We start from the raw sequence: 17,611 nt of genomic DNA on the forward strand, positions 1-17,611 counted from the left end.
CAAATTAAACAGCCGGCCAAAAAAAAAAAAACTGATTATACTACTAAGCTGAAGGAAAATAAAGACTTCTCTTTTCAAACAAAATGTTGTATGGATCATATTATGGAGTGTGGTGTATAACACAAATACAGTACTTTTTCTGTTTGATTTATACCACACAAAGTCAAACTAGGAAGTTCAGAGGAAAGAGTGGGGGAGAGGTGGAAAGACAATCTTTAAGTAAAATAAAAAACCTGTAAAATTATTAAGAGAACAGAATGGACAGGAAACGAGATTAGGGAGATGTAATAACTGCAAAAATAATTAGCATTTACATTCAGATATCAGTGCATTTTGCAAATACTAATCTTACCTCAGAACACTTACGAGGCATATGTATCGTTATTCCCATTTATGGGTGGGGAAACTGGCACAGACAGGCAAAGTGACATTGCTGGTACTTTTAGCAGATTTAGGAATGGAACTCTGATCCCTTGATTTCCCATCCCATGTGTTAAGGAGAAGCACTACTGAAAGTGGTACTCTGACGAGGACAGGGGAAAGTATACTTTTACTCAGCCAACAGGACAAACCAATAGTAGTAGGTCTGAACTATAAGTGAGAAACTTGAGATATTTAGAAAAAAAACATTATGGGCTAGATTCTCTGGGCAGCTCCATCTCTTCACCTTAATCTGAAGGATATTTCTCATTGCATTTTGGATCTTCCATTCTCCTTTTTCTTAGATTGGTTTGAGAGAGAGAGAGTTCTCTTATTTTTCTTAATTTTTAAGAAACCCTTGATTTAAGGGTTTGAGTGGTTAAATTCCACTCTTTTCTCTGTCTCTTCACAAATCCAACCCCAAACTTCACTTGCACTGCTCAATGAAGACCCATACCACCACAATGGCAACACTGTATTATTCAGGCATAATCTCTGCCATACTTATATTTCTGTACTTCTTTACCAAAAAGGGTAAAGTACCTCTTTTGAGCAAAAGTGTCACTGATCATATTGAATATATAATCCACCATAATACCTATATCTTTTAGTGTGGTACTTAGCTACTAAATTCCTGTACAATGGTCCAAAAATCTGCCCTCAGTTCGAAGTAAACAGCAGATAGTTAGCCATGTATTTTTGCATTTGAGTATTCCCTCCTTATATGAAACACTTTTGAGATGAAATCCTGACCACATTGAAGTCAGTGGGAGTTAAAATTTCACTGTTTGCATTTTTACATTTTAAGTTCTGTTTTAATTCAACTACTATACATTTGCTGAATCAATCAAGGCCATGCTATTGTAATCTTTAATTTTGGTTAGGGAAAAAATATCTGAAGCATGTTTTAGTGGTTCCATTTGAAATCTTACATTAGGAGAAGACATCAGTCAACCCCCCTCACTTCAGTTTCCTCTGCATCCTTGCAGAATGAGAAGGCAATGAAGCCTGAAAACAGAGGACAGCCAGAAAGCTTCAGTAACTATTCACAGGCTTCTCTCAAAGCTACTTATATGGCCTCCATTACTGTAGTAAGGATGCCTCATATTTTTTAGAGTATATATCCTCTTCACCAATGTGGTGAATGGAAAGACTGCTATCCCCATCTGTAAAGTGAGGGGTTACAGTGCAGAAAGACTAACTCTGCTAAAGTCATACAGGCAGTCTGTGAGCAGAGTAGGGAAACTGAACCTACATCTCTTGAGTCATAGCTTAGTACCCTAATTTCTGGAACATCTGTCTTCTCAGAGTTGCACTATATCCCTTCACTTTCTACCAGAGTATTATGGTTCCCGTAGCAGATATGTTGCCACTGACCGTTCCCTCCATGCCTCCATCCTATGCTCCATCCCCAGTGGAGGTTGAAAGGTGGAGAATTAATTAATGCTTTTCTAGCAGTTTTAATTCCATATGAATATTCAGAATCACAAGGGGAGTATGCTGGACTCCATCCCAGGTCTTACTGCTTCAGCTTCTGGATCCTGAGCTGCACAGAATTACCACAGAAGGCCTTCGAGCTGGGCCTGAAACTCAGTTCATCAACATGGCAGCAGTTTTGGAACAACAAGCTAAGACCTGCTGTTGTCACTTATCTCAAATAGTTCCTCAGGAGTACAGGATGTTGACAGGAAAGAACTGCATCAGGTAGTGTTCAAGTTTTTAACTTAGTCTCTCCTCATTCACATTTTCGGGTCATTCATCAGCTACCACTTGGTCATATTGCCACCAGTCATTGCCAATATAGTGTACCCCAGTGTTTGAGGTCAGTGCCTGAGGGCAGCTATTCTGAAGTAATTAGGTTCTCCAAGATTATTGGCATCTCTTGACATTTTGCTAGATGAAGTCACCTATGACAAGATCTATTTTTTTTGGCTGGGGAAAGTTGATTGTTCACCTGGTAGTTCGTTAACAGAAACTACTGCTGTTTAAGTTCAACTGTGAAAAATTCCATTGTAGCATGGTGTTTCTCAGCAGTTTTTTCACCAGTCTTGTCACATAAGTATTTTGTTACCATATGTTACTTTTGATGTTTGCAGAAATATGCATGCCAGTGATGTTTGGTGCTCTTGTCTCTTTAGGTCTCTTGCAAGCACACAATGTCTATTTTCATGCCATATAGAATGTCCGCTTTCTCTGCAGAGAATTCCGTCATGCTGAAAACTGATGATTTAAGTGTCATCTTTGGCTGAGGCCCTGAAAGAGGCTCTTTATGTTAACATTGTTGTCTGTCTTCTATTGTGATCTCAGTGTGTATTGTCAGATTTGGTCTCTTTCTCCTGAGTAGTTACAGTGGGAGATGAACAGGGGTCATGAGGTGAATGAGTCAGAAGCAACACCCACCCAACTTCAGTTAGGATTCACTCAGGGACAGAGCCATATATGCATCCAGTAAGTGATTCTACAATTTCTCCAGTAGTTGGATGTTAGAGCAACTAGAATCAAACATTTTAAATTATATCAAGAAGATCGGCAATACTGGGTTTACTGCAAAGACTAATGGCAGAGACATAACTCTGAAGTTTTGCTGAACTTTATTAGCATCTAGAACATCTCTTATATGTTGTGAGGAGGAGTCATGAACTAACACCCAGATTGGGGTGGGGGGGGTGTTGTTTCCCTCCACCCCCACACCTTATTTTTCCCCTATCTCACTTTAAGATTTATTGCACTAGTCTTTTCCCAGAGTTGTTAGTTTGATGCACTTGACTTTTTTGAAGAAGTTAAGTTTGTTCTGATTGCTTTGGTTTAGACTTGAAGTCCCTTTGCTTCAGTTACATAACATTAGCCAACAATTTCTTTGTTAGTTTGGTGACCGTGTGCTGAGATAAAAAGCTATCCATTTACCAGTCATCTGTTCAAAAGGCTATAAAGCCCTAATCAGAAGTAGTCAAGCAGCACTTGTCTCACAGGTATTCATATAACAATTGCTATAATCACTGGTACTAATAAATACTAGTCCTGCATTAACTGCCAGGTAAGGACAACAAAACAAGATTTATTTATTTATTTATTTATTTTTTACTACTAAGTGTAGCATAATCCTGGACAAAATGTCAAGCTATATTGAGCACTGTATTCAATATATTCACAGAGCAGTCCATAAGAATATTTTTTCCATAAGAATACTCCTTTCTTTAAGCAGCAGATTTACCCCAGAATGCTATCTTAAGATAAAAAAACAAACACTAAGAATTTAGGAAGTAAGGGAGGACTGCATAGCTACAACAAGCTTAATGTTTGAAAGTGATCAAATTTTCAGTTAAAGTTCCCCTAACCAATCTGAGCTTTGCTCCTGGATTCCCACCAAACCTCAACCAATAGGCAGAAAAGATGTGTAAGGCCCTATCACACCTCATGTATATTTCCAATATGAGTAAAAGTACAGACCAGAGACTAACCATAGTTAAAGGTGGAACTTGACTCTATCTCACTTCAGCTTTTCACTATGATCAACTAGCCAACATACTTCATCCTAGTCACTCTATACTCCTGACACATTGTTCCTCATCTTCCCTCCACTATGTACCAGAAAGCCTATACTATCTCATTTACCCCACCTATGCACCAATTTCCTCTACAAGCATACTCACTGAAATGACTGTTACTATGTGTGGAGTAAGAACCTTGCTCACACAGAGTAGCATATTAGACTCTGGTCCTATATGAAATGGGAAATCCTTCTTTATGTTCTATACAAGTCCTCACAGTGTGAACCAATGACATCACCCTCCAGATATAGAGGAAGTTATCGTCCAACAGAAAATCATATTTAACAGTAAAGAGGCTTATCAAGTTTAAAACCATTAAAACTACCATTAAAACTCTGACTAGTTCTATTTGATATATAATAAATCAGCTGTTAAGTTAGAATTTTGGATAATGTCATGCTGTGATTACATTAACAATTAAGAAATGCAGAGATGCCCTCAGATGTAGGGCAATGCTTGCCTAAATCTCTCAAAAATAGCATACAAGCTTCTAATTGCAAGTTTTGTTTCTCAAGAGAAGAAAGGATTCATTAGAAATAATTGGTAAGTAATGGATTTATGTATGGAATGGAAGATGTATGTCTTTCATTAACTATTGTATACTCCTGATTATTGTGTCAGAAAGGAAGTAGCAATAACCCAACATAGAAATACTGGGCTTGAAAAAAACCTCATTGGCAATCACATAATACAAAAGATAATTGGTTAAAATTCTAGTAGTTCATACTTGCATGTCAATGTAGCCTGAGAGACCTTTAGAGAATTGGGAAAGGGTTACTTGACACAGAATTAGGTGTTTGAAACATAGGAATATTAAGGATCTGGGGAAGCTGAGAAATAGACCTGACACCATTCAGGCCCATTGGAGAAATCCAAATTAGGACTGTCCAGAGATTTAAAAAAAGATAATTTTGATTCATCATGTGATTAAACTATAATAGAATACCATTTATTTAAATATTTTGATGTTTTCTACATTTTCAAATATATTGATTTCAATTACCACACAGAATACAAAGTGCACAGTGCTCACTTTATATTTATTTTTGATTACAAATATTTGCACTGTAAAAAACAAAAGAAATTGTATTTTTCAATTCACCTCATACAATTACTGTGGTGTAATCTCTTTATCATGAAAGTTGAACTTACAAATGTAGAATTATGTACAAACCCCCCCCTGTATTCAAAAATAAAACATAAAACTTTAGAGCCTACAAGTCCAATCAATCCTACTTCTTGTTCAGCCAATTACTCAGACAAACAAGTTTGTTTACATTTGTGGGAGATGTTGCTGCGAGCTGCAAGTTATTTGTATGCCAGATGCACGAAAGATTCATATGTCCTTTCATGCTTCAACCACCATTCCAGAGGACATGTGTCCGTGCTGATGACTGGTTCTGCTTGATAACAATCCAAAGCAGTGCAAACCGATGCATGTTCATTTTCATCATCTGAGTCTGATGCCACCAGTAGAAAGTTGATTTTCTTTCTTGGTGGTTTGGGTTCTATAGTTTCTGCATCACAGTGTTGCTCTTTTTCAGACTTCTGAAAGCATGCTCCCTACCTCGTCCCTCTAAGATTTTGGAAGGCACTTCAGATTCTTAATCTTTAGAAATTTCACATTGATATCTTCTTTACATTTTGTCAAATTTGCAGTGAAAGTGTTCTTAAAACAAACATGTGCAGAATCATCATCTGAGCCTGCTATAACATGAAATATATGGCAGAATGTGTGTAAAACAGAGCTGGATAAATTTAGTTCTCCCCCAATGAGTTCAGACACAAATTTAATTAACACATTGTTATTATTCTCCTCATCATTATGGAAGCATGTCCTCTGGAATGATGGCCGAAGCATGAAGAGGCATATGAATCTTTAGCACATCTGGCACATAAATATCTTGCCACACCAGCTACAACAGTGCCATGCAAACCTGTTCTCAACTTCAGGTGACATTGTAATTACAAAAGTGGGCAGCATTATCTCCCGTAAATGTAAACAAACTTTTTTCTCTTAGCAATTGGCTGAACAAGAAGTAGGACTGAGTGTACTTGCAGCCTCTAAAGTTTTACATTGTTTTGGTTTTGAGTGTAGTTATGTTACAAAAAACCCTACATTTGTAAGTTGCACTTTCATGATAAAGAGATTGCACTACAGTACTTGTATGAGGTGATTTAAAAATACTATTTTCATTTTTACAGTGCAAGTATTTGTAATAAAAAATACTAATATAAAGTGAGCATTGTACACTTGTATTCTGTGTTTTAATTGAAATCGATATATTTGAAAACATAGGTAGAATGATGTAGAAAAACATCCAAAAATATTTAATAAATTTCAATTGGCATTGTATTGTTTAATGGTGTGGTTAATTGCAGTTAATTCACGCAATTAACTCAAAAAAATTAACTGAGATTAATCGACAGCTCTAGTCCAAATATTATTATTATCTGACTTTACTATAGAAATTCTGAGCTACCAAGGTGAGACTGTGTGGAGTTTTAGGCCCAGGTACGTTTTACACCTCTTGGGCCTGGTACAAAGGTGACCTGGGCTGGGATGTCTCATCCAAAAAATAAAGGATGTGTCAAAGAGCACCTTTTCAATGAGCCAATCTTCCAGGACAGAACTCAGCTATTCTGGCTAGTGCACAAGGATAGAAACCAAAGCTTTGTTTAACCCATTTTTCTACTGATCCCACTGTCAAACCTAGACAGGCTCACTTTAATGAGAGGAAATGAGAATGAAAGGAAAATGAACAGTCTTACCTGAGAATTTCTAACATGAAGTTCTGCTTTGTAGCAGACACAAAGCAGTCCAATTCCCAGAGTCTCTAGTCCCCAAATCAAGCCTGACTTGGGAAGCCTCCTTGTTGCTATCTCTTTCAACTCTTTCAAGCACCATTCTCAGTTAGAAAAAGCCAGTCTCTTTCAGGATCAGACACTGGAGCTATAGCATTACCAATTCTTGTGCTTTAATCGCAAGTCTCATGATATTTGATGTTTTTCTTAGAGCCCGAGTTCCTGAAATCAAATGCTTGTGAGAATCTCAGGTGCTTTTAAAAACAAAAATAAAAAGACATTTCTAGTCCTCATGATTGCAGAGAAGTTTGAAAATGAGAACTCTACAGCTCAAAAACCAGAAGGAAAATAAAAAAACAAAACATTAAAAAAATTTTTCATTTTTTTGGCCAGGGGGAGGGAAGGGTGACCTTATGATTTTTAAATTCTTGGGAGTGGTAATACTGAAGGTCCTTAACTCTATTGTCTCCATACATCAGTAAACAAAACACTTCCCCCTAATATCTCCCTCACAGATTCCCCCTCCACTTTACATCTCAGCCTATGTGAATCCGGGTGGCAAGCTAAGCAGCTTCTCTAACTTGGGTCAGGCCTTCTGTGTGGTTTCATGAGAAGATAATCAGTTCCTTCTCTGGCTGTTGTCTTTGCATAGTGCATGTATATCCCACCTCAGGTTTGATTGTTCTCACTTATGCTACTGTAATCCAATGACGTTAGCGGGACTTGAGTTCCTAAATTACTCAGGTGCCTTAGAACAGCAGTTCTCAACCAGGGTCAATGGGCCCCCAGGGGGGCTGCCAAGCAGGGCCAGTGTTAGACTTGCTAGGGCCCAGAGCAGGAAGTTGAAGCCCCACTGTGTGGGGCTGAAGCCCGGGGCTTCCAGCCCTGTCACCTTGGGCAGAAGCCGAAACCTGAGCAACTTAGCTTTATGGGGACCCCTATTTCCCTGCTTGCTACTGCCTAATGCTGGCCCTAGCTTTTGTATGCAGAAACACAGTTGGTGTGGCACTGGTGGGCTTTGGAGTTTTTATAGCATGTTGGGGGCCATAAAGAGAAGGAGGTTGAGAACCCCTGCCTTAGAAAATCCCACCATGAATCACTTCTTAAGGCATCTTTCCACAATTAAATTGTAGACTTAAAATTGTTTATTACATGCAGAACAAACAAGAGAACACCACATGATCTTTCCAGCAGGAATCCTTCATAGACCAGGTGGCTTCTTTGAAGAAGAAGCCTTGTCATATATAGTAAGATAAGCAGGGAGCTTTTCTGAGCATAAGAGGTAGGCGGGGAGATTAGAGATTTGGCCTCTGCGAATGTGAGAGGGAGAAGTTTGTAACTTTATGTGGAAAATAATGGGAAGCTGGTACAGTTACTTAAGAAGGGGACAAATGTGGTCAAAGAATCAGGAAAAAAAATTCTCTTGATGTTGTCTTAGAAAAGTAGCTTGTATTTGATGCATAGTATCTTATGTATTTAATATGTTAAGAAACTACACATCAGTCATAATGTAGGGCCAAATCTTCAGCCCCTAATAAGCTAGGTTTTGAGCAGTGGTAGAGCTGGGAGTAGCGGGGGCAGCAATGGGTCATTGGTGGGGTCACTTTCGCTTTTACCTATTGGCTTGAAAAGGCATCACACATATACCTACAGGCCTATTAGCTCTGCCACTCTGTAGTGGTGCAAAGGGAACTAAAAGCAGCCCCAAAACAGCAACTGAGGATTCTCTCCCCCCCTATTTTAGGCATAGGGGTATGCTGAGATCAGGGCTGTAGTATGATCTGCTTTAGCAACCTTGACCTATGGAGTGACTCCATGGAAGACACTATTCATTGGCACAAGTAAGAGCAGTCCTGGTAGCCCACAAACATCAAGTGGGAGGGGTGTAGCATATAAAGCCACCCATGAGTCTGCACACAACATGCATTGAAAAACGTACACGTGCCAGAGTCAATGTGACTCGTAATACCTACAAATAAAAATAAAAAAAATCTCCTTACACAGTCCTGCCACAATTGCTCAGGATTATCTGTACTCTAATATTGATGTTTTAGCAGAGAACATATGGAGATGACATTATGTTAAAGGTTGCTTACTAATGACCTAAATGGATTAGATAAAGGGTACCTGGCAATATAAATTCTACTGGATTACAATTGTCTGTTTTAGGCAAAGTCCTGTTTATCACTTTCAGGGAGTATATATTCTATATATCTTAAAGGAGTTGCAAAGATGAAAATAATGACTAGGATTTGTGCATTTATCTCACACACAGTATTGGAAAATGTATACCTAATGGCAAGTTTAAAAGTCTAATTTTAAAAAATGGGAAACACAAGATGGAAAGGACCATAATGACAATACCGTGGCTGCATTTTTTTTTAAAGTTGGGCTGTTTTCAAACACCTCAAATGTCTACAAAGCAAACAAACAAAATGTATGAAAAACAAGGACAGTATTCAGACACACTGCAAGAGCAGACTAATACAAATCGAAGGAAGTCGTGCTGACATTAAACAATGTGCCAGTCTGATTCCATTTAAAGGGCTCTCACTTCTAGTCAGTGCACTGGGGGAGGGATATTCTTCTTCCTTGCGTTAATCCCATCCAATTAGATCTGCTGTGCCAAGTACTTTTCCTCCAAAGTGCTTTCTTTGTTCAATGTCATATAATCTATCACTCCACATACTAACATGTCTTCCTACATGACATCCTGCCACTTCTTCTTGGGTTGGACTCTCTTCTTCCTTTCTATTTTGGACTCTTACCCATATGGATGTCAGGACTATGCTTTACATGCCCATGCCAGCTGAGCCTGCACTCCCTCATTTTTTCATTTATGAGTGTTACTCTGAGCATATCTCTAACATACACAGTACTCATCTGGTATTTCTTGCTTATGCCATCATCCATCTCAACTTTCTCTTTTCTGTTGATCAGTTCATTTGCTTGTGTTTCTTCTTTGTTGCCAAACATTCAGCATCATACTTCAAAACTGGATGGACCAGTTTTATAGACTTTCCATTTTAATCTTACTAGTATCTTTGTCACATACTACACCATTTATCTCTCCTTTTGAGCCAGGCATTCATTAGCTTCATTCTAATTTTGTCTTCCATTTCCCCATTTCTCTGGATTCTGGAATGTAGATATCTGAAGCTTGGTATTGTCTGTCCATCTAGTTTCAAGTATTATTCTTCAGCCAAAAAAAAAAAAGATTTTGGCATTTATAAAAACAGTGCAGAGAAGGTCAGCCTTATTGATCTTGGCATTAAAGCAAAGAGGTTATAATGATGGACTAAAGAACTTTAACCCATATAAGTTAAGAAAAATGGCATTTAAGCTATAATTGAAGTGTACTATCTTGTACACAAAATATCAACTAGTATGGATAATGAAGCCTTAGTTAATTCTTTTTGTTAGACATGGAAAGTAGGAACAGAGAGCATTCAGAAAAAGGAAGCTTCATACACAACCTTTCCCCCCACCCCCCAATACTCTCTGAGCCCATAAAAAGAAGCACTTAATTTTCTTCAACAAACAGATTTCTGAACGGAGGTTTACGGGTAAATATATGAAAAGAAAGCAAGAGGGTCATTCAAAAAGGATTTTTTGGCTCTGGAAAAAATGGAGCTACATGTTTAAAATGGGCTAATCTCAAAGGACAAAATAGCTCACTCATTCTCAAGATTAAGTTTTTATATTAACCACAAATCTCCTGTTTATTGTCAAAGGCTAGTTTTACAATATTCCATAAGCCAGATCTATCTAGTAAATGCCTTTTGGAAATTTCATTTCAGTCTAGTCTCAATTTTTGATATTTTTGTTTGATTTGCAACAAGCTATGTTATGTGACCTCTTAAAAGATTACAAAGATTAAATATGGGTGGACCAGTTCAGAAAGCTACCAAAAAAACAAAAAACAAACAAACAAAAAACCCAAAACAAAACACACACAGGAAAAAAAACCTGAACTTTTGTCCAGGACTCAAACTGAATCTGAACTGAATCTTTTTAAGAGGGTAGAAAATGTTTGAATAACTTTATTTTCTTTGAAGAAGAATACAACTCTAAAACTAAAAATCTATCAAGAAAGGCAATTCCTGCTATATATCTGGCCTGACCCTAAGAAGCAAGGTTCCATAAACTTCTGAGAGAAGGTTTCTCTCTTGTGGTTTCAGCCTGGTTTTTGCAGACACATGTGGTTCAGACAAGGTTTGAACCTCCATCTGAACATTTGGGTGCTTATCTGAACCGAATCACTCAACCATGTAGGTGTTCACTCATCCCTAATGAAAACCAGAGAAAACTGTCTGTCTCCCTTGCTTCATAAGACATTTTTCAAGGAACAGTAGTTTTATAAGTTTCAGCTGCTAAAAATGCAGTTCATTATGCTTCAGCTGAACAAATTGCTATACTAATCCCTCTTCTAACAGTGAGTTATAGTACTTCGCCTTGGTTCCCAATCATATTAAAAGCAATTTGAACATTCTTGTCAGAACAAAAACTTCAAGCAACCCATAAGAAGGCTGACTCTGAAGAAGCACCTAATCAGGAAAGATGTAGTTGAGTATGGTATCAGGTAATTTTGTCGTGACAAATGCGTTACGACAGCTCACTATTCAAGAGTTACAAAGGTATGACATTGCTGGAGAAAGTTATTTATCAGAAGTCTGATCATACACTGGAAATAAACAAGAGTCTTCTAAATGAAGTGGATATTGAAATATTTGGTTTTATTTTAATCCATGTGACTGGATTTGAGTTTTCAAAGCATTTGACAACAAATTGAACAGTTAAAAAAAAAGTTGCAGCTGTTTAGTCCTGCCATAAAAGAAAACAATTATAGAATGATTTGGAGACCCTGCTCCCAAAATAAGAAACGCTGTAAAATGGGTATATATTCTTCTGTGTTGGTCTTTGTGCTGTTGCACACCTCACAAATTTGTGCAAAGTACTTGTTTAGTAAATTCTAAAAGGCACTCACTTCGCTTTGGGTGGAACGCATTAGCCACACAGTTCTTCCTAGTAGTTGAACAGTGCAAAATACTATGTGCTTGATGCATGTTAATACTTAGCAAGTTGTTAGTGATTGACGTTTTCCCCCCTGTGAATTGCAGAAGCCATTGATTTAATTTTCTATCCTAGAAGGTAGACAGAGCATTCACAGTAGTCACCTTAGAATACCATTTTGCCCTACATTAGGTTGAAAAGATCTGGGATAGAAATGAACAAGTGCTTTTCCTCACTTCATTTAAAGCCTAAATTCTGCACACCCTCCCTACCCCACCATCAAATGTTAGTATGAGGGTCTTGATATTTCAGCCTACTGTAAATGGAATCCAAAGCCTGCCATCTCTAGCTCTCTGATTCAAAGCCAGCCAATTCATTAGTGAACAGAAGTTGTTACCATCTCATGGTTAATTTCTCTGTATAAAATTAATTTAATAGTCTCAGCCCAGTTCCCAGTGAACACAAGTCCATTATACAAAGACAATGAAAATTGGCATTAATCGGCACCCTTGCTAGCAGTTTAAGATGCGAAAGAGACTGAAATATCATTTTTTCCAGGTCAGGATATTGATGGAGAATATATATAGGATGTCCTACCTCTAAACCTGTATATTTTCTTATTTCTGTTGACAGTAAACTTAGAAATTCTTATTGCCATCTGTGTGGTTGATACAGTGGTAACATAACAGCTAAGAGGTTCACATTTCGGTATGTACAGTATATTCAGAAATCTTAAATCACAATCTATGTAAGCTGAGCAAACAGCTGTTGGGTAGCTATTAATCACTTTGTAGCCATTCCAGTCACTGTCAGCTTTGTACATCAAGTCTGGCTATGATAGAGGAATACCTTCTTACTGCCCAAAATGAAAGGATTTTGTGGTTTATATTCAACCTGGTAACTGTGCAAATTGAAAATAGCACAGTACTCCACAATGGATTCTCCGAATTTCATGGGTTACAATTAATAAGTATTTGGTCTAGCCTGTAACTCCATGATGGCAATTCGTGGACAGAAGTAAAGGCATGGAGAGGGCCTTTGTAGGGAAGTAGAGAGAAAGTTAGGTGTCAATAGCTTTCCACATGGTTTTCATTCACTTTTGCTTCTTTCTACTTTTTTTTTTGTAAAGCCATTATCCTCATTTTGCAAATTTATTCTGACTATAGTCAATTTAACGTGAAAGACAGTTTGTGGACTGAAGCTCTACCATAATAAGCTGCGATTTTCCCCCCTCCATACTAAGAAACTAAGAAGGATATGACCTGCACAGTAAATCCTGATTCTGCTTCCATTGAAGTCAGTAGTAAAACTCCCAGTGATATAAGATCTCCATGCTCAACTCAGAATCTAGGTTGTTGCCAGAAGTGGTGTTAGCAATTCAATAAGGGACATGCTTTCTTCCAAGTGTGACAGGGTTGGGCCAGATGGCTACAGGAGAGTAATTTTTTTTGAAGCAAAAGATGTTTTTATTTGCATAACACACTTACAAAGTAAAAACAACAGCATATGCAATGTGTAACACAGCAACCAATCACAATTGTTTTCTCATTAGCTTCAGGGGACGGAAGTATTCAAACTTGCCTGGGCCCAGAGTGAGGGGCTTCCTCGACTCTTGTGGTCTTCTACCCTGCCGAGTTACCTGGTGGCCCAGAACGAGGGGGCTTCATCGACTCTCAAGGTCTGCCACCCCCTCGAGTTACCTGGCGCCACGCCCAGTGTCACCAACAATTCCCTCCTCTGAAAGCACCCAACAAGAGGGGCAGGCTGTGGGGTGGACAATTGGGGGGGGGGGGCACGTGTGAAAGGACCCCTCTAAGGTGGTGGTGTCCGCAGCAGCAATGGCTGGGGTTGGGGTCCCTTACTCTCTTCCCCAATCAAAGGGTCAAACAAAGGGAACCGGATGGGGACACCGAGCAGAGAACCTTGGACAGCGTCCATCGCTCCTCAAAAGCATCAAGGGAGTCGGTGGATGCCGCCCAGAGGAATTCCGCCCGGATACGTGAATGGACCGAGGATCGGAAAATGGCCCCACAGTCACAGGAAACTTCATCGGCCAACCTCCTCTCTCTGGTTTTATAGATGGCCGTTTTAGCCAGGGCCAGGAGGAGGTTAACTAGGAGATCCCGTGACTTTGTGAGACCACAGATGGGGAGTGCATAAATAAAAAGGTGATGGGAAAAATGCAGCCAAAAATGTAATAGGAGATTTGTGAGGAGCTGGAACATGGGCTGCAGCCTGGCACACTCCAAATATACGTGCACCTGGGTTTCCCTCACACCACAAAAGGGACAAGTATTTGGGACGGGGGTGAACCGCGCCAAGTATGTGCCCGTGCTCACAGCTCCGTGAAGGAGCCACCAACTGATGTCCCCAACAGGCCTCGGAACCAACGTGGAATATAGGCTGGCCCACCGTGGCTGCTCACCCTCCAAAGGTGGCAGAAGGTCTTGCCGCTTTGTGTCGGGATGGGACACTAGGGTGAGGGCATGAAGGGTGTGGAGCACGAGCATGTATAGATGTTTCCTTGGCGCGGTTTGGAAGCGTACCGGCTGCAGTTCATGCAGCTGGCTTGCAGTGAAGGGGTGAGGGGGTCAATTGGGTCTGTGGGGCAGGGGTCCAATTAAAAGGTCCAGCAGGCCTGGGGTAGAGGGTTGGCAGGGCGTGCCCTCGAGCAGGACCTGGTCGAGGTAAGCTTGAGCAGCGGGCGGCAAAGTGGCCTTCGCCTCCTGAAGTACGCGCCGGGGGGTACAAGGTCTGGAGAGCCCCATGCGCTGGGCAAGCATCAGAGGATCCAGCCAGTCTCTCCGGTCGTAGTCCAGGAGGTCTCCGACTCTCATGACTTCTGCCAGGATCAAGCTCTGGCGCACTGAGCAGGACTCCGCCACCTGCACACGGAGCTGGAGGTTTTGTAGCAGGGGCTCCACGAGGAGATCTACCCCCTCAGTGGCCGCCATGGACCTGGTCATTAAAAACAGTTTCCAAGTCCGGAGGAGGTCCTGGTAGAAGACTGGCAGCCCGGAGAGGTCTCGCAGAAGACCTCCCGGACAGAGATAAAAGAGCTGCTGGTCATATCGGAGCCCTTGGATGCGGCGCAGGATGGCATGCGCCAGTGTGCTCCATGCCAAACTACCTGCACCATAGAGGAGCCTCTGTAGGGCCTGGAGGCGGAAGACACGGCCCTGAGTGTGTAGACACTTCAGGCCCTGTCCCCCTTCCTTCAGGGGTAGATGAAGAACCCTTACAGGGGCCCAGTGCGTTCCTGATCAAAAGAACCCCAGAATCGATGTCCGGAGGTTGGTCAGGAAACCCAGGGCCAGGACGAGGGTGTTGAGCTGGTACCAGAGCATGGACAGGACTAGTTGATTAAGCACCAGCGCTCTCCCTCGGAGGGAGAGACATCAGAGTAATCCCGTCCATTTCCGAAGCCGCTCTATCACCCCACCCTCTATATTTTCCCAGTTCTCCAGTGGAGAGGGATGCGTGGCAGAAAGGTAAACGCCTAGATAGAGCAGTGGACCCGCGCTCCACCGGATGGTCTGAAGCGTGGGTGGGAGGGAGCTCGCCTGCCGCCAGTCTCCTACCGCCAAGCCATAGCTCTTGACACAGTTGACTCGCGTGGAGGAGGCTGCCGAACAGATAGCCTGGCAAGCCTCCACCTGCGCCAAGTCATCGGGGTCCTGGATCACAAGGACCACGTCATCAGCATACGCCAATAGGACCAGCCGCAGCTTCGGCTCCCGCAGCATCAACCCTGTCAACCTCCTGTGGAGGAGACAGAGGAAGGGCTCGATCGCCAGAGCGTACAGCTGGCCCGAGAGGGGGCACCCCTGCCTTACTCCTCGCCCGAAGCTGACTGGTTCGGTCAGGGTCCAGTTGAGCTTAACTAGACACTCTACAGAAGCGTGCAGCACCCGGAAAAAACCCACAAACTGGGGTCCGAAGCCAAACGCTTGCAGAGTGCTCAGGAGGTACTCGTGGTCCACCCTATTGAACGCCTTCTCCTGATCTAGGGACAGGAGGGTGAATGACAGACCGTCTCTACGCCCGAGTTCCAAAAGGTCCCGAACCATAAATAGGTTATCAAAGATACTGCGGTCCGGGATGGTGTAGGTCTGGTCTGGGTGGATCACGTCCGCCAGCACAGACCCTAGCCACAGCGAGATTGCTTTCGCTCCAATTTTGTAGTCCGTGCTGAGGAGCAAGATGGGATGCCAATTTCGTAAATCATGGAGGTCCCCCTTCTTCGACAATAAGGCGAGCAGAGCTTGCCTGCACGAAAGAGGGAGGACCCCGCTCTGCAGAGACTCAGCCCAGACGGTGACTAGGTCTGGGCCGAGGACGTCCCAGAACACGTGGTAGAACTCCACGGTCAGCCCGTCCATGCCTGGAGACTTATTAGTGGGCATAGACGGAGGGCTTCCGAGAACTCGGCCAGAGTGAGAGGCAACTCTAGCCGGTCTCGGTCGCTTGCGCTGACCATAGGGAGCTCCTCCAAAGCACTCTGCAAGCGCTAGGGTCGGTCGGATCTGGGGAGAAAAGACTTGCATAGAAGGCTCGGGCCCTCCCGCACATCTCCGCCGGTTCTGTGAGGGGGGGTGCCGTCTTCTGCCAGGAGGCAGATGACATGTTTCTTGCCCCCCCTTGTTTTCTCCAGGGCATAGAAGAAGCGGGAGCCGTGATCCATCTCCCAAAGGAGGCGGATGCGGGATCAAACAAAGGCGCCTTGGGCCCAATGGTCCTTGAGGGCCCAGAGCTCCTCCCGCTTCTCCTGGCACGCTCTACAGAGGAGCGGGTCTTCAGGGCTGGCGGCCAAACGCCTCTCCAGCTCTAAGACCTCCCGTTCCAACTGCTCTATCGCCACATTTCTCCATTGGCTGGTGCCCCGGGTGTAGTCGCGGCAGAAAAGCCGGGTGTGCACCTTCCCCAGGTCCCACCATCGCTGCACTGAGGGAAAGGCACGCTGCTGCCCTCACCAGGCCAGCCAGAATTCCTGGAAGGACGTCACGAAGCCCTCATCCTCCAACAGGCTATTGTTAAAATGCCAGTAGGCTGACCCCGGCCCCTCCGCATAGAGGGAGGCTGTCACGGTGGCTAGGTGATGGTCAGAAAATGGGGCCAGCCGAATGCTGGAGGAGTGGGCTCGTGAGAGATGGAAGCGTGATTAATAAATGGTGTCCAACCGGGAACGGCTCAACCGATGGGCTTGCACACGGACAAATTGAACGTGGAAGTGTCACCCGGGTGGTAGTCACGCCAGATGTCCACTAGGGAGTGATGTTCAACTATCTCTCGGAGGGTGTCTGCGGCGGCCGGGCTCTGCTCGGTCCCCGAGCGGTCTCACTCCTCGAGGGTGGTATTAAAATCCCCTCCCAGGACCAGGCACTCGTGAGAATCTAAGGTGTCAAGGAAGGCGGTCGCCTGCTGATGGAATTGCAGCCGCTCCGGGCCTGATGTCGGGGCATAGACGTTAATGAGGTTAACCGCGAGCCCCTCTATACGGACCCAGAGATGCAGCAGGTGACCCGATATGGCCTTGGCGACCCCTAGCACCTCAGGCCGTAGGTCGGGGGAGAACAGGGTCACCACTCCAGCCTGCCGAATCGTGGAATTGCTAAAGTAGACCCTGTCCCCCCACTCCAGCCGCCAACTGTCTTCGGTGGTCAGATCCGTATGGGTCTCCTGCAGGAAAATCACAGAGTACCCTCCCTCCCGAAGGAAGGAGAGCACCTGGGACCTGTGGAAAGCCATCGTACAACCCCGGGTGTTCAACGTTGCGATGGTGAGAGGTGTCATGGGGGGGGTCCGGGGGGGATCCTCACTGGCAG

This window comes from Lepidochelys kempii, chromosome 1 (genome assembly GCF_965140265.1).
Source record: "Lepidochelys kempii isolate rLepKem1 chromosome 1, rLepKem1.hap2, whole genome shotgun sequence".
In the NCBI taxonomy this organism is placed as follows: domain Eukaryota; kingdom Metazoa; phylum Chordata; order Testudines; family Cheloniidae; genus Lepidochelys; species Lepidochelys kempii.